This window comes from Canis aureus, chromosome 36 (genome assembly GCF_053574225.1).
Source record: "Canis aureus isolate CA01 chromosome 36, VMU_Caureus_v.1.0, whole genome shotgun sequence".
NCBI lineage: Eukaryota > Metazoa > Chordata > Mammalia > Carnivora > Canidae > Canis > Canis aureus.
Window position 1 is genome coordinate 36736966 of NC_135646.1, and position 22190 is coordinate 36759155.

Here is a 22190-nt window from a genome sequence, read left to right on the forward strand (position 1 = left end):
ATATAAGAATTAAAATCTAGTCAGACAACGTTAAAAATGCTATAACTGAGATGCTGTCCCAAGTGGAAGCCATAAAAACAAGGAAGGTTATGGACAACAAAGGCAGACTTCGGAACTCAGCCACTTATTAAAACAATAACATTCATATCATGGGAGACCCCAAGATTAAGACAGAGGGAAGGTGGGCTTTCTCAGCCATTAGAAACGACAAATACCCACCATTTCCTTCAACGAGAATGGAACAGGAAGTTATTATGCTGAGTGAAGTAAGTCAATCAGAGAAAGACAAATATTGTATGTTCTCAATATGGATAATAGTGAAAGGAATATAAGGGAAGGGAGAAGAAATGTGTGGGAAATATCAGAAAGGGAGACAGAACATAAAGACTCTTAACTCTGGGAAACGAACTAGGAATGATGTAAGGGGAGGAGGACGGGGGTGGGGGTGAATGTGTGACGGGCACTGAGGGGGGCACTTGACACGATGAGCACTGGTTGTTATTCTGTATGTTGGCAAATTGAACACCAATAAAAAGTAAATTTATTATTAAGTAAAAAGAAAGAAAGAAGAAAGAAAGAAAGAAAGAAAGAAAGAAAGAAAGAAAGAAAGAAAGAAAGAGTGGCACCTGTGTGGCTCAGTTAGTTAAGCTTCTGCCTTAGGGTCAGATCATGATCCAGGTCCCAAGGAAGGCTCCCTGTTCAGCAGGGAACCGGCTTCTCCCTCACCCTCTGCCCCTCTAGCACAGGTTTTTCACTCCTCTCTCTCTCAAATAAATAAATAGCATCTTTGAAAAATAAACAGACAAACCCAGAGGGAAGAGAAATCTCCCATGTAGAAGATTTTCAAACGATATGGGCATACATTCTACCCTCAAGTTCCTGAGCATAGCTTCCCAATCTTATGTGTGCAATACACATAGTAACTTCCTTCTACAAAATATAATATGAAAAACTTAAAATAATAATGATAATATAATAATAATAATAGAATAATAAAGAATCACTTTACTACAGAGAAACCTGACAAACACTACCTCAGAAAGATGATCAGATCGATACCAAGACTGATAAATCATGTTGATTCTATCTATCCTTTATATGATATAATGAAAATGGCAGTATATCTCTGTATATAATCCACAAAAACAGTTCAATCATGAGATAAACAACAGACATGTCCCAACTGAGGAAAATTTTACAAAATACTCTACTTCTCAAAGTGTTCCAGTTCAACAACAACAAGGAAAGGCTGAAAGACTGTCACAATCCAGAGCCTAAGAAAACATGAGGACAAATGGAGTGTGGTATGAGGGATGGTGATTTAGCAAAAACTAAGGAAATCTGAATAAAGTATGGTCTTAGGTTATTGCGAAAATTTTAATATTGATTCATTAGCTATTATTTGTACCGTACTGATATAAGATATCAATACTTGGAGAAATTGATGCAAGTGCATGAGAATTCTCTGTACTATCTTCTCAATTTCCCTATGAAGCTTTGTTTTCTTTCTAAGAAATAAGATTTAATTTGAAAATTGACTTAAATGAATCAGGCTCCAGTGTGAAGACATTTTAAGAATCGTTGATATATCTTTTGCCTTATTCTTAAAAAGTTCCTTCGATGGGAACAAAGTAAGAATTTTATATCAGAAGGAAAGAAAAACACTTATGAACACGCATAATGCCTTCTCAACCTGAAAAGCAGTAAAGGATAATAAATAGCAAAAATTAGATAAAAGTACTTCTATTATAATAGACACCATATTGCAAGTGCATTTAAAATTAGCAATGTATAACATTTATTTCCTTGACATTTGACTTCCAAAGAGTTCATAGTGTTTCAGTGTCAGTTGAAACGGTAAGAATCTCTGGGAAGAATCCTTCACAAAATAATAGGACCATTGGTATTAATGTCTCTCAATTATTTCCAAATCCATAAAGATGCATTTCCTTATGAGTACTGAGCTGTGAAGAAAGAGATGAGAAACCCTCATCCCTTTGAATTACTTGTGTCAGAATATTTTAACCATAGTATTATGGATAGTAAATTATCCATCCAAAACAGGAAATATGTCTCAGATTGGAATCTGAGCAATCAGATGGGGAGAGAAAAATGCTTTAACTCGCTCCTGCACTTTTAAAGACAAAGGAGAACTTTTCTATGTACAAAGTCAGTTGTCAAGATAACCTTAGGGAATAAGAATCTGCAGCATGGAATCCTGCTGCACAGCTGGGACGCCAATGCCCCATGTCTTCCTGATCTCAAATCCCTGGGCCTGTCCCCCAACACAGGTAGCCACGCTGAGGTCATTTGCAATTTCTCTCTTAGGAGCTCCAGGGAGAGCGGCATGAGCTAGATAGGACGGGACGGGTTGCGTGGAGGCCGAGAACTTTATGGCCATTCTACTTTAAGTTCAGTATTAGCACAAGTCCAGCAATCCCAGGCCCCTGTGAAGAAGAGCTGAAATTTGCATTACTTCAGTTACTGTAAAAAAACAAAGTTTACAGCTTAATGTCTTAGAAAGCCCCACAATAGAATAAAAACTGAGCCTAAGCAAAGAGCTGGAAACCCCAATTAGAATGAGAAGAGAGGGATCCCTGGGTGGCCCAGCGGTTTGGCACCTGCCTTTGGCCCAGGGCGCGATCCGGGAGACCCGGGACTACTCCCGCTGCATGGAGCCTGCTTCTCCCTCTGCCTATGTCTCTGCCTCTCTCTCTCTCTCTGTGACTATCATAAATAAATAAAAATTTAAAAAAAGTTTTAGAATGAGAAGAGAGCTCAATGCCCTTGAAGGCCGCATATCAAAATGTAAACAGAACTTGAGGAATTCCTCCAGCCCTTCTGGAGTTCCCCAAGACCAGCCCTTAAATCTAATCTAAAACCCTCTTCAGGGTCCAAGTCCCTGTTCCGCTGTGTGGCATATACTTGAACCCATGCTCGAGTTTGTAAAACAACCCTCGTGTGTTTGCATCGGTGTCGGCTCCTTAGTGGTTTCTTGGATTCGCCATCTTGGGCACAACACCCCCATGACCCCTCCCCACCTGGACTGACCCCCTGTCCCCTCCCACCCATGCTGACCCTCAGTCATGTCCTTGCCCACAACAGCTCAGCACAGGCTCCCACACAGTTCCACAGGCACGGTGGGCACTCCCGCCCTCCCCAGCCTCCCAGGGGAAGGAAGGAGGTTTTGGCAGGACACACTACCATGGTGGCCCCAGGGCTCCCTGCCCAGGAGAGCACCTGGTGACAGGTCGGGGTCTGTGTCCCTGATGCCAGCTCCTCCACCCGGTTTTCCCACAGGAAACGAAGGAGGAGGCCCTGGTCTCCTCCAGGGACATCACGCAGGTGGACCTGGACGTCAACAGGACGTTCAGCAGTCACATCATATTTTGGAACTACTACGGGGTAGGGTGAGGTTGAGGGTCCAGGGGGGATCAGGACCCAGGGGAGAACCGGGGCATTCCGGGTAGGGAAAACGGGTCTTCTGAGGCGGGGGGCAGAACAGCAGCCAACAACACATCGCTCCATGGTAGGGTGTTGGGGATGACCTCTGTGCCCCCACACCCAGGGCCTCGGGGATGAGGAGGCCACCAGGATGGGGCCTCCAGGGCTTGCCATGGGAGCTGAACCCCAAAGGGGTGAGGGACAACCCCCTGAGAAGCAGGGGATGGGGTGGGGACATGGGGGGAAGGAACCGAACCTGGGTGCCAGGCAGAATGGCCACGGCGGGAGCAGGACACACTTCTATCTCATGAGGGTCGAACGGGTCAGAGTGACACCCACTCTCGGTGCTTTACATGTTTCTAAGTTCTATGCATTTTATTTGAGACAATTTGCAATTTGAAAACACATATAGTATGATGAACCCCAGATAATGCCCTGGTCCAGCCAGGGCCGTTCACTGACCACACCCGACCCCAGGGACTGGTGTCACAGCAAACCCCAGACTGGAGTCTCCTTTAAGTGTAGACTACTCCTTGTGCATCTTAGAGGAAGGGAATGCCCTGTGTCCGCAGGCCCCCCACGATATCTCCCTCATTCCCCACTGCCACTCCATCCACCTACATCATCATCCTCAATGGCATCCCACCTACACCATCCCCCTCAAACCCACACAGCCCCACATAATCCCCACCCACTGTATACCGCAACACCATCCCCCCTACACCATCCCCCACACTCCACCACCATCATACCCCTGCCCCCACACCATCCACCCCCACACCATCAGCGCCCAGCAAGGACCCGGTGCAGGTGCACCCTGTGGGATATGCTCAGCCTCCCAGGGTTTCTCTGGATACCCTACTCCCTTCAGAAGCCTGTGTGTCCCATAGAGTACCCAGGAGTTGCCGGGAGGAGGGAAGACAGGGAGCCCCAGACAGGGTTTGTGCAGGTGAGTGGTGCAGAGGAAGCACTGTGCCCTGCCTCTGCCCACTGGCCGTCCTGGAGGGCGGCACACCCTGCACAGGACACCAACCCCTAACCCAGGGGGATCAGGACTGGCCTGGCCCCGGGCTCTGTGAGGGTGGGTGTGATTTGAGCCCCCGCCCCAGGCCCAACAAAAAGACTAATGGGATCCAGCCCCCCATAGCCCTGTCCAGGCCTGGATTCTGGCCCCATGCTGAACGAGCCCTCTCACAGCTTTATGTGGCCTCCTGGGCCTTTGGCGTGCCCCACAGATCCAGGTCACTGAACTAGAGCAGCCCTGGGGATCCCGGGACACCAAAGGTTGGGAAGAGCAGAGGTAGGCTGGTGGGCCCCACCCACACCCACACCAGGAGGCAGGTTCTTCCAGTTGCTGGGGCCCCAGGGGCCCCGAGGCTAGGGTCCAGCTGCCCTGCAGGGACCCAGCTAGGAACCCATGAGCTACAGGTCAAGGTCAGCTCTGCTGTCCTCAGAACCATCTCTAAGGCTGAAACCTCAGGATACACGCCCCCACCCGGAGTCCACACATGCTCCCAGGTGGGGGACTCCAGCACTCGCATCGCCACCCATGTGATTCTTGCCCTCTCCTAAAGGACAGAATGGTCTCCTTCCCCAGGGGAAGGCGCGCACCCTGAGCTCTGAGCCCATTTGCTGTAGAATATCAATAAAGTGTTGTGATGTGAAAATGCACAGCCAGCCTGTTTCTGTGTCTCCCAGAACTCTGTGCACGGGGCATGGAGAGACCCACAGAGAGGAGGAGGGGGCAACAAGCAGGCCCCAAATAGCCCCTGCTTGGGCACTGCAAGGCACACACAGTTGACGTACCCACGTGCCTTCCAGGGGCGGCCAGACACCAGGGTCATGACCCCACAGACTATACTGGGACTCAGCCTGTGCCCCATGGGCCAGGAGGGCCTGGGACAGAGTGACAGCCAGGGAGCCTCAGGTCACCAGGGTCTGTGTAAAGCGACCTAGGAGGTCTGTGCTCCCTCTGTCAAGGGGCCTGGGGCTGGCTGGTTTCTGGGGCACTTCCTGCCATCCCCGCATCTCTGTGCCTGTGTGCCTGGGGAACAGAGGGCCTGCGAGGCGGTCAGAGGGACCCAGGAAGGGATGTCAGGACAGCAGGCCCTTGTGTTGTGCCCAAGATTGCAAATACAAGAAACCACTGGTGAGCCGACACCGATGAAAACTCCCGAGGATATCTTTACAAGCTGGAGCTTGAGTCAAAGTTCACCCGACACAGCGGAGCAGGGATTTAGACCCTGAGACTAAGAGGCGTAGCAGCTTTATAGGGGCCAGTGGCCCTTGGGATACACAGAAAGTTGCACAGTCATGTCGGTCCACATGCAGGTGGCCGATTGAAATCCACCTTACCTTATGGGATCCACTTGACCTGTCATATTACTTTGGTCAGAAACGGCCCGCAGTTTTGGTGGGCACAAAGCAGGGTTACATTCTTATGAGCAGATTTCTGATTAGGGTGTGCCGAGTGGCTTGACTCGGTTGGGGCAGTGCCTTAATACATAAGCAGGTCATGTGGGGGTCAAAGGGGTGGTGGCGGGTGTAGCACTAAATAGAATCAGTCCTGCTCTGCTTGTCCAGGGGTAGGGGATTTTTGTTAAATTTCCTGGGTCCCACACTTGCAGCTCACGCACCTGGGCCACCCTCACCAGGTGGACTCACTGTGCACACCTTGTGGTGTTGGATCTCTCACACCAGCATGTAGAGGGCACCCTCCTTGCCCTAGTGAGTAGGGGTTGGGTGAGCATGGGGCTCGCCACAAGGCCAGGCAGCACAGGGTACCGAGGAACCACAGCCCCATCACCACCCCTACTCCAGCTCCATGGCTCCCCGTAATGTGCACCCGGCTCCTCTGAGATCCCCCCAGGGTGGCCCCGTGGTCTGGCTCCCTGCTGGAGAGGCATTGGGGAGAAGAGAAGCAGCCGGGGCACAGTGGGACCCACTGCCGGACATAGGAATGTGGCGGAGCCAGACCTTCCAGCTCACCTGACCCTCCAGTGGGAAGTCACTGCACGAGCGAGCCTTGGGTCAGCCAGGAGAGCCCAGCAAGCCGCCCAGTGCCAGCACCAGAAAAGATGTTGTGCCAACCATATCGGTGTTTGGGTTACCCAGCCAGAGGATCAGATAGCTGCACATGATAGCTGCATGTAATAGACACACACACCCCAAAACGAACAAAAGTCGGAATCCCCCAATGTTGTCAAACAGCAGGTGGATGCTTACATACACGACGGTGTGGTCCCCAATAGGATACATGGAAGACGCTATAAGGTATAATTGCAGAGGTGCTGGAGGCACGGAGATGTGCCTGCTGGGTTCCAAAAAGGAGCACAGAGGGGCAGGAAGCATCCTACGGAGGGGGGGGGCATGATGAGCATGTGCTTTAGCTAAGGTCATGATCCCGGGGTCCTGGGGAATCATGTCCCACATCAGGCTCTCTGCATGGAGCCTCATTTTCCCTCTGCCTATACCTCTGCCTCTCTGTGTCTCTCATGAATACATAAATAAAATCTTTAAAAAAGACAAAAGATAAAAAGATGAGAAAGGACCCAAATAAAATCACAAATGAGAAAAGAGAAATAACAACCAACACTACAGAAATACAAATGATAATAAGAGAATATGACGAAAAATTCTATGCCAGAAACCTAGAACCTGGAAGAAATTGATCAATTCCTAGATATACATATATATATATATATATATATATATATATATATATACACACACAGAAATGAAAAATGAAGAAATAAGAAATTTGAACAGACAGCTAACCAGCAAAGAAATTGAATCAGCAATCAGGGATCTCCCAACAGGAGACACTTAGATCAATAGAACAGAATGGAAAGCTAAAACAAGATACAAACATGTATCTATTTTCCAAAAATGGACAACAAGGCAGGAAGGAATATCCAATGGCACAAAGACAGCCTCTTCAACAAACCCTAACCCTGACCCCAGGATAAGAACAAATGGTGTTTGGAAAACCAGGCAGCCACATGCAGAAGAATGAAACTGGACCACTTTCTTACACCATATATATAAAAAATAAATTCAAAATGGATGAAAGACCTAAATGTGAGACCTGAAACCATACAAAGAATAAAAGATAGGCAGCAACATCTTTGACATTGGCCATTGGATGTTCTTTCTAGATATGCCTCTGAGGTGAGGGAAACAAAAGCAAACATCCTATTGGGACTTCATCAAATTGAAAAGCTTCTGCAAAGTGAAGGAAACAACCAACGCTAAAAGGCAATATACAGGAGGAGAGGCAAGATGGCGGAAGAGTAGTGTCCCCAAGTCACCTATCCCTACCAAATTACCTAGATAACCTTCACGTCATCCTGAAAATCTACGAATTCGGCCTGAGATTTAAACAGAGACCAGATCTAATGCTACAGTGAAAAAAGTTTGTGCAACTATCAAGGTAGGAAGATGGGAAAAAGAAATAAAGAAACAAAAGGCATCCAAGGGGGATGGGCCCCATGAGGAGCCGAGCTAAGGCCAGGCCGAATGCTCCCGGGTCAGGAGAGCTCTGTCCCACAGAATCAGGAACTGCACCAATCTTCCAGGGTGGAATGGGCCTGCAGGGATTCAGAGCAGGACCCCAGGAGGGCGGGGATACCCTCGGGCTCCATGGAACACTAACAGACACCTGCACTCCCAAGAGAGTGCATCGCGCTCCTGAAGGGCTGCAGGGCACATGCATGACCCAGGAGCAGCTCTGAGGGGCTCGGGCGGTGGCTCTCTGTGGAGAGGGCTGCGGGTCCTTGGGAGCAGCTAGGCGGCGGTGCCTAGGGCAGAGGAAGAGGCTCCGTGTGGAGGGGGCTCATGGCTCCAGGAGCAGCTCATAAGGGCTGGGGCGGCGGCTTTGTGGAGAGGCGGCTGCACAGCCGGGAGCGAGAATCCAACAGCAAAGGCCCCCGGGACACAGCCCAGGATTCGGCCTCCCCCGGGACAGGCAGAGGCCTGGATGGCCCAGAACAGCAAGGACGCACCTGCCCAGAGCTGAGCAGATCAGCAGCCCCACACCGGAGGTTCCAGGCCCCGCAGATGGACTGCACTGGAGTTATGGCGGGGGCTGAATACAAGTTTTCAGATATGGCCGCTGCCACTGGGGTTGTTCCTCCTTGGGTGTAACGGGGTAAACAAGCCCCACTGAGCGCTTCACCAGGCAGGGAGAGAGGAGCTCCCCCAAGGGATAACACCTGAAATTCAGCACAATATGACCCTCCCACACAATACCAACTAAACAGACAAGTTCCAGGGGAAGTCAAGAGACTTAAAGTATACAGAATCAGAAGATACTCCCCCGTGTTTTTTTTTTATTTCTGATTGCTTCCCCCAGCATTTCCCCCCCTTTCTTTTTCTTTCCTATTTTATTCTCTTTTTTGCTTTTTTTCCTCCTTTTTCCTTTTCTTTTCCTCTTCTCTTTTCTTCTTTCTCTCCTCTCTTTTTCTCCTTTTCCCAATACAACTTCTTTTTGGCCCCTCTGCACTGAGCAAAGTGACTAGAAGGAAAACATCACTTAAAAAGAAAAAAACAGTCTGCTCTCCTACAGAGTTACAAATCTGGATTACAATTCAATGTCAGAACAACAATTCAGAAGCACTATTATACAGCTACTGGTGGCTCTAGAAAAAAACATAAAGGACTCAAGAGACTTCATGACTGCAGAATTTAGATCCAATCAGGCCGAAATTAAAATCAATTGAATGAGATGCAATCCAAACTAGAAGTCCTAATGACCAGGGTTAATGAGGTGGAAGAACGAGTGAGTGACATAGAAGACAAGTTGATGGCAAAGAGGGAAACTGAGGAAAACAGAGACAAACAACTAAAAGACCAGGAGACAGATTAAGGGAAAAAAACGACAGCCTGAGAAAGAAAAACCTACGTGAAATTTGGGTTCCCAAGGGTGCCGAAATGGACAGAGGGCCAGAATATGTATTGGTACAAATCATAGCTGAAAATTTTCCTAATCTGTGAAGGGAAACAGGCATTCAGATCCAGGAAATAGGAGATCTCCCCCGAAATCAATAAAACCTGTCCAACACCTCGACATTTAATAGTGAAGCTTGAAAATTCCAAAGATAAAGAGAAGATCCTTAAAGCAGCAAGAGACAAGAAATCCCTGACCTTTATGGGGAGGAGCATTAGGGTAACAGCAGACGTCTCCACAGCGACCGGGCTGTATAGAAGAGACTCATATTAGACAGAAGGATACGTACAATCTGAGAATAATGGGTTGGCGAAACATTTACCATTCAAATGGTCCTCAAAAGAAAGCAGGGGTAGCCATCCTTATATCAGGTAAACTAAAATTTACCCTGAAGATTGTAGTGAGAGATGAAGACGGACACTAAATCATACTTAAAGGATCTATCCAACAAGACGACTTAACAATCCTCAATATAAATGCCACGAATGTGGGAGCTGCCAAATATTTAAACCAATTAATAATGAAAGTGAAGAAATACTTAGATAATTATTATCTTATACTTGGTGACTTCAATCTAGCTATTTCTACCCTCGGTAGGTCTTCTAAGCACAACATCTCCAAAGAAACGAGAGCTTTAAATGATACACTGGAGCAGATAGATTTCACAGAAATCTATAGAACTTTACATCCAAACTGAACTATTGAATAAAAGTTCTTCTCAAGTGCACATGGAACTTTCTCCAGAATCGACCACATACTGGGTCACAAATCACATCTAAACCGATACCAAAAGATTCAGATCGTCCCCTGCATATTCTCAGACCATATGCCTTGAAATTAGAACTAAATCACAACAAGAAGTTTGGAAGGACTTCAAACACGTGGAGGTTAAGGACCATCCTACTAAAAGATGAAAGGGTCAACCAGGAAATTGAGCAACAATTAAAAAGTTTCATGGAAACTAATGAGAATGAAGATATAACCGTTAAAAATCTTTGGGATGCAGCACAAGCAGTCCTAAGGGGGAAATACATCACAATACAAGCATCCATTCAAAAACTGGAAAGAATGGAAATACAAAAGCTAACCTTACTCATAAAGCAGCTAGAGAAAAAAACAGCAGTAGATCCTACAGCCAAAAGAATAAGAGAGTTAATTAAAATTCGAGCAGATCTCAAAGGAAATCGAGACCAGAAGAAATGTGGAACAGATCAACAAAACCAGGAGTTGGTTCTATGAAAGAATTAATACCATACATAAAACATTAGCCAGTCTTATTAAAAAGAAGAGAGAGAAGACTAAAATTAATAAAATCATGAATGAGAAAGGAGAGATCACTACCAACACCAAGAAAATACAAACGATTTTAAAAACATATTATGAACAGCTATACGGAAATAAATTACACAATGTAGAAGAAATGGACGCATTCCCGGAAAGCCACAAACTACCAAACTGGAACAGGAAGACATAGAAAACCTGAACAGACCAATAACCAGAGAGGAAATTGAAGCAGTCATCCAAAACCTCCCAAGACACAAAAGTCCAGGGCCAGATGGCTTCCCAGGGGAATTCTATCAAACGTTTAAAGAAGAAACCATACCTCTCCTACTAAAGCTGTTTGGAAAATAGAAAGAGATGGAGTCCTTCCAAATTAGTTCTATGAAGCCAGAATCACCTTAACTCCAAAACCAGACAAAGACCCCACCAAAAAGGAGAATACAGACCAATAGCCCTGATGAACATGGATGCAAAAATTCTCAACATGATACTAGCCAATAGGATCTAACAATACATTAAGAAAATTATTCACCATGACCAAGTAGGACTTATCCCTGGGACATAAGGCTGGTTCAACACTCGTAAAACAATCAATGTGATTCATCATATCAGCAAGAGAAAAACCAAGAAACATATGATCCTCTCATTAGATACAGAGAAAGCATTTGACAAAATAGGGCATCCATTCCTGATCAAACCCTTCAGAGCGTAGGGATAGAGGGAATAATCCTCGACATCTTAAAAGCCTTCTAGGAAAAGTCCACAGCAAATATCATTCTCAATGGGCAGGACTTGGAGCCTTTCCCCTAAGATCAGGAACAAGACAGGGATGTCAACTCTCACCAATCCTATTCAACATAGTACTGGAAGTCCTAGCCTCAGCAATCAGACAACAAAAAGACATTAAAGCATTCAAGTTGGCCAAAAAGTAGTCAAACTCTCCCTCTTCACCGACGACATGATACTCTACCTAGAAAACACAAAAGCCTCCATGCCAAGATTGCTAGAACTCATACAGCAATTTGGTAGCAGGATACAAAATCAATGCCCAGAAATCAATGGCATTTCTATACAATAACAATGAGACTGAAGAAAGAGAAACTAAGGAGTCAATCTCATTTACAATTGCACCCAAAAGAATAAGATACCTAGGAATAAACCTAACCAAGGAGGTAAATGATCTATACCCTAAAAACTATAGAACTTCTGAAAGAAATTGAGGAAGACACCAAGAGATGGAAAAATATTCCATGCTCATGGAATGGCAGAATTAATATTGTGAAAATGTCAATGTTACCCAGGCCATGTTCACATTTAATGCAATCCCTATCAAAGTACCATGAAATTTCTTCAGAGAGTTAGAACAATTTATTTTAAGATTTGTGTGGAAACAGAAAAGACCCCGAACAGCCAAGGGGATTTTAAAAAGAAAACCATATCTGGGGACATCACAATGCCAGATTTCAGGTTGTACAACAAAGCTGTGTTCACCAAGACAGTGTGGTACTGGCACAAAAGTAGACACATAGATCAATAGAACAGAATAGAGAACCCAGAAGTGGACCCCGAATTTTATGGTCAATTCATATTTTTTTTAAAGATTTTATTTATTTATTCATGACAGTCACAGAGAGAGAGAGAGAGGCAGAGACACAGGCAGAGGGAGAAGCAGGCTCCATGCACTGGGAGCCCGATGTGGGATTCGATCCCGGGTCTCCAGGATCGCGCCCTGGGCCAAAGGCAGGCGCCAAACCGCTGCGCCACCCAGGGATCCCGGTCAATTCATATTTGATAAAGGAGGAAAGACTATCCATTGGAAGAAAGACAGTCTCTTCAATAAATGGTGCTGGGAAAATGGATATCCACATGCAGAAGGATGAAACTAGACCACTCTCTTTCACCATACACAAAGATAAACTCAAAATGGATAAAAGATCTAAATGTGAGACAAGAGTCCATCAAAATCCTAGAGAGAACACAGGCAACACCCTTTTTGAACTCGGCCGCAGTAACTTCTTGCAAGATACATCCACGAATGCAAAAGAAACAAAAGCAAAAATGAGCTACTGTTACTTCATCAAGATAAGAAGCTTTTGCACAGCAAAGGATACAGTCAACAAAACTAAAAGACAACTTACAGAATGGGAGAATATATTTGCAAATGACGTATGAGATAAAGGGCTAGTTTCCAAGATCTATAAAGAACTTATTAAACTCAACACCAAAGAAACAAACAATTCAATCATGAAATGGGCAAAAGGCATGAAGAGAAATCTCACAGAGGAAGACATTGACATGGCCCACATGCACATGAAAAAATGCTGTGCATCACTTGCCATCAGGGAAATACAAACCAAAACCACAATGAGATACCACCTCACACAGGTGAGCATGGGGAAAATTAACAAGGCAGAAAACCACAAATGTTGGAGAGGATGCGGAGAAAAGGGAACCCTCTTACACTGTTGGTGGGAATGTGATCTGGTGCAGCCACTCTGGAAAACTGAGTGGAGGTTCCTCAAAGAGTTAAAAATAGACCTGCCCTACGACCCAGCAATGGCACAGTTGGGGATTTACCTCAAAGATTGAGATGCAATGAAACGCCGGGACACCTGCACCTTGATGTTTATGACAGCAATGTCCACAATAGCCAAAATGTGGAAGGAGGCTTGGTGTCCATCGAAAGATGAATGCATAAAGATGATGTGGTTTATGTATACAATGGAATATTACTCAGCCATTAAAAACGACAAATACCCACCATTTGCTTCAACGTGGATGAAACTGGAGGGTATTACACTGAGTGAAGTATGTCAATCAGAGAAGGTCAAATAGTGTATGTTCTCATTCATTTGAGGAATATAAATAATAGTGAAAGGGAATATAAGGGAAGGGAGAAGAATTGTGTGGGAAATATCAGAATTGGAGACAGAACATAAAGACATCTAACTCTGGGAAACGAACTAGGGGTGGTAGAAGGGTAGGAGGGTGGGTGGTGGGGAGAATGGTGATGGACACTGAGGGGAGGACTTGATGGGATGAGCACTGGGCGTTCTTATGTATGATGGTAAATTGAACACAAATAAAAAATTAATTTATTAAAAAATGTTTCATGGAAACTAATGAGAATGAAGATACAACTGTTCAAAATCTTTGGGATGCAGCACAAGCAGTCCTACGGGGGAAATACATCACAATAGAAGCCTCCATTCAAAAACTGGAAAGAACTCGAATACAAAGGTAACCTTACACATAAACTAGCTAGGGAAAAAAACAGCAGATAAATCCTACACCCAGCAGAGAGAGAGTTATTTAAGATTCGAGCGGAACTCAATGAAATCGAGACCAGAAGAACTGTAGAACAGATCGACAAAACCAGGAGTTGCTTCTTTGAAAAGAATAAGATACAAAAACCATTAGCCAGACTTATTAAAAAGAAGAGAGAGAAGATTCAAATTAATAAAATCATGAATGAGAAAGGAGAGATCACTACCAACACCAAGGAAATACAAACGATTTTAAAAACATATTATGAACAGCCATACGCCAATAAATTAGGCAATCTAGAAGGAATGGACGCATTCCTGGAAAGCCAGAAACTGCCAAAACTGGAACAGGAAGAAACAGAAAACCTGAACAGGCCAATAAGAAGAGAGGAAATTCAAGCAGTCATACAAAACCTCCCAAGACACAAAAGACCAGGGCCAGATGGCTTCCCAGGGGAATTCTATCAAACGTTTAAAGAAGAAACCATACCTCTCCTACTAAAGCTGTTTGGAAAGATAGAAAGAGATGGAGTACTTCCAAATTCATTCCATGAGGCCAGCATCACCTTAATTTCAAAACCAGACAAAGACCCCACCAAAAAGGAAAATACGGACCAATAGCCCTGATGAACATGGATGCAAAAATTCTCAACAAGATACTAGCCAATAAGAGCCAACAGTACATTAAGAAAATTATTCACCATGAAAGAGTAGGATTTATCCCAGGGACACAAGGCTGATTCAACACTCGTCAAACAAACAATGTGATTCATCATATCAGCAAGAGAAAAACCAAGAAGCATATGATCCTCCCATTAGATGCAGAGAAAGCATTTGACATAATAGAGCATTCATTGCTGATGGAAACCCTTCAGAGCATAGGGATATCGGGAACATTCCTCGACATCTTAAAAGCCATCTACGAAAAGCCCACAACAAATATCATTCTCAATGGGGAAGCACTGGAAGCCTTTCCCCTAAGATAAGGAACAAGACAAGGATGTCCACTCTCACCACTCCTATTCAAAATATACTGGAAGTCCTAGTCTCAGCAATCAGACAAAAAAAGACATTAAAGGCATTCAAATTGGCCAAAAAGTAGTCAAACTCTCCCTCTTCACCGATGACATGATACTCTACCTAGAAAACACAAAAGCCTCCATGCCAAGATTGCTAGAACTCATACAGCAATTTGGTAGCATTGCAGGATACAAAATCAATGCCCAGAAATCAATGGCATTTCTATACACTAACAATGAGTCTGAAGAAAGAGAAATTAAGGAGTCAATCTCATTTACAATTGCACCCAAAAGCATAAGATACCTAGGAATAAACCTAACCAAGGAGGTAAAGATCGAAACCATAAACACTATAGAACGCTTCGGAAAGAAATTGAGGAAGACACAAAGAGTTGGAAATATATACCATGCTCATGGATTGGCAGAATTAATATTGTGAAAATGTCGTGTAACGCAGGGCAATGTACACGTTTAATGCAATCCTTATCAAAATACTGTGGACTTTCTTTGGAGAGTTAGAACAAATTATTTCAAGATTTGTGTGGAATTAGAAAAGACCCCGAATAGCCAGGGGGATTTTAAAAAAGAAAACCACACCTGGGGGCAACACAATGCCAGATTTCAGGTTGTACTACAAAACTGTGGTCATCAGGGCAGTGTGGAACTGGCACAAAAACAGACACATAGATCAATGGAACAGAATACAGAACCCAGAAGTGGACCTTGAACTTTATGGTCAACTAATATTCGATAAAAGAGGAAAGACTATGCATTGGAAGAAAGACAATCTCTTCAATAGATGGTGGTAGTAAAATTGGACATCCACATGCAGAAGAATGAAACTAGACCACTCTCTTTCACATACACAAAGATAAACTCAAAATGGATGAAAGATCTAAATGTGAGACAAGAGTCCATCAAAATCCTAGAGGAGAACACAGGCAACACCCTTTTTGAACTCGGCCTCAGTAAATTCTTGCAAGATTCATCCACAAAGGCAAAAGAAACAAAAGCAAAAATCAACTATTGTTACTTCATCAAGATAAGAAGCTTTTGCACAGCATAAATACAGTCAACAAAACTAAAAGACAACTTACAGAATGGGAGAAGATATTTGCAAATGACGTATCAGATAAAGGGCTAGTTTCCTAGATCTATAAAAAATTCTTAAAATCAACACCAAAGAAACAAACAATCCAATCATGAAATGGGCAAAAGACATGAACAGAAATCTCACAGACTAAGACATAGACATGGCCAACATGCACATGAGAAAATGCTGTGCATCACTTGCCTCAGGGAAATACAAATCAAAACTACAATGAGATACCACCTCACACCAGGGAGCATGGGGAAAATGAACAAGGCAGGAAACCACAAATGTTGGAGAGGATGCGGAGAAAAGGGAACCCTCTTACACTGTTGGTAGGAATGTGGTCTGGTGCAGCCACTCTGGAAAACTGTGTGGAGGTTCCTCAAAGAGTTAAAAATAGACCTGCGCTATGACCCAGCAATTGCACTCTTGGGGATTTACCCAAAATATTCAGATGCAATGAAATGCCGGGACACCTGCACCCCAATGTTTTTAGCAAGAATGTCCATAATACCGAAACTGTGGACGGAGCCATGGTGTCCATCGAAAGATGAATGGATAAAGAAGATGTGGTTTTTGTATACAATGGAATATTACTCAGCCATTAGAAACGACAAATACCCACCATTTGCTTCTACGTGGATGGAACTGGAGGGTATTATGCTAAGTGAAGTAAGTCAATCGGAGAAGGACAAACGTATGTTCTCATTCAATTAGTTAATATAAATAACAGTGAATGGGAATATAAGGGAATGGAGAAGAAACGTGTGGGAAATATCAGAAAGGGACACAGAACATAAAGACTCCTAACTCTGAAAAAGGAACAAGGGATGCTGGAAGGGGAGGAGGGCGGGGGGTGCGGGTGAATGGGTGAAGGGCACTGAGGGGGTCCCATGCTGGGATGAGCACTGGGTGTTATTCTGTTGTTTGGTAAATTGAAGAACAATAAAAAATAAATTTATTTTTAAAAAAAGTTCAAAGGTCTAAATACTGATGCTGCCAACATGGGAGTACGTAAATCTAGAAACCAATTAACAACAAACATACAGGAACTCACTGATAATAATACAATGACAGGGGATTTTAAAACCTACCCACTGGGATCCCTGGGTGGCGCAGCGGTTTGGCGCCTGCCTTTAGCCCAGGGCGCGATCCTGGAGACCCGGGATCGAATCCCACGTCAGGCTCCCGGTGCATGGAGCCTGCTTCTCCCTCTGCCTGTGTCTCTGCCTCTCTCTCTCTCTCTCTCTCTCTCTGTGATTATCATAAATAAATAAAAATTTAAAAAAAAAAAAAACCTACCCACTTATGGCAATGGACCGATCGTGTATGCAGAAAATCAACAGGGGAACAATAGTCTTGACACACTGGACCACAGGGACTCAATAGATATAGTCTGAACATTTCTTCCTAAAGCAGAATACACATTCCTTTCAAGTGCACATGGGACATTCTCCAGAACAGATCATACCATGGCCCACAAATCAGCCCTCAATAGGTACAACAGGTACAAGAAGGTTGATATCACACCCTGTACATTTTCAGACCATGACTCTATGATACTCGAAGTCGACAGTAAGAAAAAAATTGGACAGACCAAAAATACGTGGAGATTATGAACATCCTACTAGAGAATGAATGGAGCAACCAGGAAATTAAAGATCAAATTTAAAACAAATGAAAATGAAAACGTTTCTCCAAACCTCTGGGATGTTGCAAAGGCGATCCTAAGAGGGAAGTACATAGCAATCCAGGCCTATCTCAAGAAACAAGAAGTCTCCAATACACAACCTAACCCTACGCCCAATAGGCTGGAAAAGGAATAGCAAACAAAGCCTAAAGCCTACAGAAGAAGGGAAAAAATACAGACGAGAGAAGAAATAAACAATGCAGAAAAAAACAAAACAGTAGAATGGAATAATGAAACTAAGATCTGGTTCTTCAAAATAATTAATAAAATGGATCAAGCCTTAGCCAGCCTTATCAACGAGAAAAGAGAAAAGACCTAAATAAATAAAATCACAAATGAGAGAAGAGAGATCACAATCAACACCAGAAAAATTAGACAATTATAAGGGAATACTATGAAAGATGATATGCTAACAAACTGGGAGTCCTGGAAGAAATGGACAAATCCTTAGAAATGTGCAAACGAGCAAAACTGAAATAGAAAAAATAGAAAATATGAACACACCCATAACTAGCAAAGAAATTGAATCAGCAAGTCACCTGGGTGCCTCAGTGTTTTAGCATCTGCTTCTGCTCATGTCATGATCCTGGGGGAATCACGCCCCACATCAGGCTCCCCACATGGTGCCTCATTTTCCCTCTGCCGATAACTCTGACTCTCTGTGTCTCTCATGAATACATAAATAAAGGTGCAGCCACTGTGGAAAACAGTCTGGAGGGTCCTCGAGAAGTTAAAAATAGGGGATCCCTGGGTGCACAGTGGTTTGGCGCCTGCCTTTCGCCCAGGGCCTGATCCTGGAGACCCGGGATCGAATCCCACGTCGGGCTCCCGGGGCATATAGCCTGCTTCTCCCTCTATCTGTGTCTCTGCCTCTCCCTCTATCATAAAAAAATTTTTTTAAAAAGAAGTTAAAAATAGAGCTACCCTACGATTCCAAAATTGCACAGCTAGGTATTTACCCCGAGGATACAAAAGTAGTTTAGTAGATTTGAAGAGGAACACGCAGCCAAGTGTTGGTAGAAGCATTATTAACAATAGCAAAACTGTGTATACACCCCAGATGTCCTTCGACAGATGAATGGGCAGAGACGATGTGGTAAATATACACACTGCGACATCACTCGGTCATCAGGAAGGATGAAATGAAGCCATTTACAATGACGTGCGAGAAGTGGAAGACACTTATGCTAAATGAACTCAGTCAGAGAAAGACAGATACCAACTACCATACAATTGCATTCACATGTGAATTTTAAGAAACCAAACAAATTGGCAAAGGGGCAGAGGGGGGCATGAGAGAAGCAAACAAAAAAAACCCCACACTCTTAGTCACAGAGAATAAAGTAATCAATACCAGAGGAAGGTGGGGGGGGGATGTGGAATCAGGGGATGGGGATAGTGGAGGTCACCTCTGACCAGTACCAGGCGTTGTATTCAAGGGTTGAATCACTATGTGGTAAACCAGAAACTATATCATACTGTGTTTACAAACAGGAATTCAAGTAAAACTTTAAAATAATAATTGGTAGTATAGAGGAAACATGTGCGCAAAAGAGATAAAATCAGAAAGGCAACTGAAAATCCAAACAGAGAGTCCTTAGAGCCACAAATCCCCTCCTTATCTCAGCTCAGGAGAAGCCTGCCATGCCTATTCTCACCCCAGTAGAAGCCTGGATTTTAATTCTCTGGGGAGGCCACTGACTTGGTGGCATCAGGCTATCTTTGAACCTGAAACCTAAATAGAGGGCATAAAACTAAACTATCCAAGATGCTAGGATTCCCAGTGCAGGCACATGCCAAGACGCAAACTCTAACCATACACAGACATAACCCTAACCATACACTTAAGCCTAATGTTAAGGTCATCCTTAAACAAGAACTATCACTAATCAAAAACCAAACACAAACCCCAAGACTGAAACACATTGACTGAACCTTCCTGCCAGCCCTCACCCTAACTCCTAAACCTATTCTAAACCCTTAACTCTGACCCTTACCTTAAATCTAACCCTAACCTTAACCTCTAACCCTAACCTTATCTTAATGTACTCAAATCCTAATCCTAACCTTAACCTGTACACTAACCCTAACCCTCTAATACTAATCCTATCTCATACTCCAAACTGTACAATAAACTGTACCCTAAAACTAATCCCTAACCCACTGCCTAACCCTCTCTTACCCTTCTCCAAAACCGTACCCTGACCCTGACCTGCCCCTAACCCTAACCCCTAAACAAACACTAAACCTAACACTAGCCCTAACCCCTATCCTAAACCTAACCCTCACCCTAATCCTAAACCTAGCCTACCTTTAACTCTAACCTCTAACCCTAAACACTAACACTAACTCACACCCTAACTTGTAACCCTAACTGCAAATCTAGCCCAACCTTATTCTAACCATAACCCAAACCCCAACTCCTAATCTCCTGCCCTAATCACTAAAGTCTAAACCCTAACCCTAACTCTAACTCCTGTCCCTAACCCAAGCCCCCATCGTAACTCCTAACCACTTACCCTTACCCTTATCCCTCACCCTAACCTCTAATCCATAACCATAAGCATAATGACTAACCCCTAACATGACTAACCCCTAGGCCTAACCACAAACTGCCTCCCCTCCCCTGACCGTACCATTCATTCTACCCATTCACTTACCCTATGGTTTTGAGGAGTCCCTTCTGACATGGACGAGGCCCACAATGGCGCCTCCAGTGTCCTCCAGGGGGTCCTGAGGACGCCGGGCTCCTGTGAGCGTGGACGTGGCTCCACGTGTTCCAGAGTCATAGTCAGCGGGTCCTGAGTATGCCAGGTCTCCTGTGACAGTGGAGTATTCCTCACATCCTCTGGAAGCCTCACAGCAGTTTCTCAGGAGGCCGGGGGCTCCTGTCAGCCTGGACATGACCCATGTCCCCTAAAAACTCACCGCAAGTCCTGAGGAGGCTGTGGGTTCCTGTCAGCCTAGACGCAGCCCCATGTGTCCTGAAGCCAAAGTGCAGGCCCTGAGGAGGACGGGGGTCCTCTCAGACTAGACGTGGCCCCAGAATTTCCTCAGCCTCACCATAATTTCCTCAGCCTGTGCAGAGGCTGGGGGCCTCTGTAAGAATGGCCGTGGCCCCAAATCATCCCAATCATTCACAGTGGGTCCTGAGGAGGCCAGAGACTCCTGTCAGTGTGGATTCAGCATCCACATTTTTCTTAGGCCTCACCACAGGCTCTGACAAGGCTGGGGTCTTCTGTCTTCATGGACGCATCCCGATATTTCCCGATGTCTACACCGGGGGTCCTGAGGACATCAGCGTCTGGTTGTGTGGACAGGGCCCCACGTCCTGCTGAAGCGTCACCGCAGGTTCTAAGGTGGACGGGGCTCCTGTCACTGTGGATGCGGCCCCCAGCTTCCAGAAGACTCAACTTATGTCCTGAGGGGCCCATTAGCTCCTGCCAGAGTGGTCGCAGCGCCACATGTTTCAGAAGCCTCCCCGCATGTCCTGACGTGGCCCAGGGGCTCCTGTCAGTGTGGATGCGGGCCCACATCTTACTGAAGCCTCCACGTGGGTCCTGAGGCAGCCCAGGGGCTCCTCTCAGGGTGGGTGTGGGCCAACTATTTCCTGAAGCCTCCTGAGAGGTCCTGAAGCGGTCCAGGGGCTCCTGTCAGGGTGGATGTGGACCCACATCTTCCTGAAGCTTCACCGTGTGTCGTGAGGAGACTGGGACTCCTGTCAGCGTGAACGCTGAGCAATATCCCCCTGAAGACTCCCCACAGGCTCTGAGGAGGCTGTGCTCATCAGCGTGGATATGTCCCCCCGTCTTCCTCAGGCCTCCCCAGCACAGGCTGGCTCCTGTTACTGGAGGCAGAGGAGGCCTACTGCGCATGAGTGCCCCCTGTGCAGTGCCTGGGCTCGGGCGCCCCCTGCGGGATGCTCAGATGCTACAGGAGGCTGTGCAGGAGGCACATGCCCAGCCCTGGTCCCACATCTGCCTCCTTCCAGGCTCAAGCTGGGGCCTGTTAGCTTCGGAAACATCTCACTGAAAAGGAGCCCAACACCCGGGTTCCTCAAAAATACTTAAGGAGAAGGAATTGGAGCCCAAAAAGCGAAATGAAATGTGGACCAGACTTTTACCACGTCCTGTAAAACTCACTCAACCCTCTTCCACTGTGGGCGGGACAGCAGGCTGGTGCAGCCGCCCTGGAAATAGTGTGGAGGCCCCTCAGGAAGTTACAAATAGAGCCGCCCTGCGACCAGCAGGTGTATGGCCTGGAGCTCACTCCGAAGATCAGATGCAGTGAGACTCGGGACACCAGCACCCCAAAGTCCACAGCAGACGTGTCCACAGTAGTCACATTGTGGGAGGAGCCTCGGGGCCCTCTGACTGATGATGGATAAAGAGGATAGGAAATAGTTGATGGTCATAGAGAGAGGAATGGCATTCAGCTATCAAAGAGAAGG